This window comes from Suricata suricatta, chromosome 5, assembly GCF_006229205.1.
Source record: "Suricata suricatta isolate VVHF042 chromosome 5, meerkat_22Aug2017_6uvM2_HiC, whole genome shotgun sequence".
NCBI lineage: Eukaryota > Metazoa > Chordata > Mammalia > Carnivora > Herpestidae > Suricata > Suricata suricatta.
Genome location: NC_043704.1, coordinates 59,365,426 through 59,367,938, shown reverse-complemented (window position 1 = coordinate 59,367,938; position 2,513 = coordinate 59,365,426).

Sequence of the window (2,513 nt, the reverse complement as noted above, 5' to 3'; positions counted from 1 at the left end):
ATAAACCTCTGAGAAAGTAGGAATAGAAAAAACACTCTTTTGCCCAATAAAGGAATCTACAAAACAAACAAAACTCAGCAGCTAACATTGTATTTCATGGTGAAAGTCTGCATGCAACCCCCTATGGCCATGAATAAGACAACTGCATCCTCGTTCACTACTTTTAATCAATCTTTCACTAAAGCATTTAGTCAGGGCAATAGGTAAGCATGATCTTGGGTGATACTAAGAAATACATATTTGGATACTTGCACAGAGCTTCTAAAACACTTGTAATTTCCTGAGTGATAGAGATGAGAGGAGTGCCCTTTGTTACTCATAACAAGCCTCTTTCTTTAAAATTTTTTTAAGTTTATTTATTTATTTTTGATGAGAGAGACAGAGAGAGCTAGCAGGGGAGAATGGGCAGAGAGTGAGAGAGAGAAAGAATCCCAAGCAGGCTCTACACTGTCAGCCTGGGGTTAGATTTGGGGCTTGAACTCCCTAACCATGAGCAGAGACCAAGAGTTGGATGCTTAACAGACTGAGCCACACAGATGCCCCTATAATAAGCCTCTTTCAATCATACCTGGGTTTATACTAATGAGGCAAACTTGTCATGCCTCTGAATAGCTTCAGGATGGTGGCTAGTTCCGGGGGAAGCACCACATCATTAGAATTGGCAACTTCAGCCCTATCCCATGACTTACACAACTAATGATTTGTTTTTAATTTTTAAATGTTTTTTATTTATTTTTGAGAGACAGCATGAGCAGGGGAGGATCAGAGAGAGAGGGAGACATAGAATCCGAGACAGTCTCCAGGCTCTGAACTAGCTGTCAGCACAGAGCCCGATACAGGGCTCGAACCCACGGACCATGAGGTCATGACCTGAGCCAAAGTTGGATGCTCAACAAACTGAGCCACCGAGGCACCCCCAGAGTCAGTGATTTAATCAGCATGCCTACATAATTGAAGTTGATAAAAAGCCCTAACAAAAAGGTTTCAGAAGGGTTCTGCTTTGGTGAATGCATCCGAGACTCTGTGGGGACAACAGAGCCTCTATGCTTGGGAACTTTTCAGATATGGGCTGTATACATCATCTTCATCTGGCTGTTCCTTTGTATCCTTTTTAATATTCTTTATAATAAACTGGTAATAATAATAAAGTGTTGCCCTGAGTTCTGTAAGTCATTATAGCAAATTATCAAACCTGAAGGAAAGGGTCTTATGGGAACCCTCAATTTGTAGCCCTGTTAGACAGAAGTGTGAGTAAACTGGAGACCCACCAGTTGCAATTGGCATCTGAAGTAGCAGGCGTCTTTTGGTACTGAGTCTTTATCTGTAGGGTCTGTGCTAATTCTGGATAATTAGTGTCAAAATTGAATGAAATTGTAGAGCACTCATTTGGTATGTAAAGACAATTGGAGAATTGCTTGGTGTGGAAACTTTTGATGTCAGAAATTTCATGAGTAGATCAACAGTTATTATTCAGTAAGTAAAAACAAAAGTCATCCAGATTTGAAAGGAAGAAATGAAACTGTCTTAATTTAAATACATCATAATCATCTCTATAGAAAATCTGATAGAATCTTCAAAAATCTATTAGAACCACTAAGTATAATTATCTAGGTTGCAGATGTATAAGGTCAATATACAAAACTCAACTATATTCTAGTATAATATGAAGGAACAATTAGAAATTGAAATTTGAAAAATAATATCCTTGGGGCATCCTGGATGGCTCAGTCAGTTGAGCATCTGACTTCAGCTCAGGGTCATGATCTCATGAGTCATGAATTTGAGCCCTGTAGCAGGCTCCTGCTATCAGTGTGAAGCCCACATCAGATCCTCTATCCCACTCTCTCTCTCTGCCCCACTCCTACTTGCGTTCTCTCAATAATAAACATAAAAAAATGATAATATCCTTCACAGTAGCATCACAGAGTATGAAATACAGTATTTAGGGATAAGCTTAGACAAGATGTACAAAAGCTATACACTAAAATGTACAAAATACTGCAGAGAGAAATGAAAGAAGACCTAAATAAATGAGAGATCTGCTATGCTCATGTGTTAGAAGACTCATTATTGCTAAGATATCAATTCTCCTCAAATTGATATATACTTCAACACAATCCAGTCAAAATCCAAAAAAGTCTTTTTTGCAGAAATTGACAACTAAGTCTAAAATTTATGTGGAAATGCAGTGTACCTAAAATAGCCAAAACAACTTTGCAAAAGAACCAAGTCAGAGAGCTAACACTAACTGATTTCAAGACATAAAGCTACAAACAATGTGATATTGGCACAACAATAGACACATTGTTCAATAGACACCATAGAGTGTCCAAAAATAGACTCTTACACATGAGCTCAAGTGATTTTCAACAAAGACAAGCAGTAATTTAGTGGTGATGGAATATGCACATGAATATCAGTATGCAAAAAAAACCTAAAAGAACCTACATCCATGTCTCACACCATATAAAAAATTCCATCAAAATGGATTATAGATATAAATGGATAAGCTA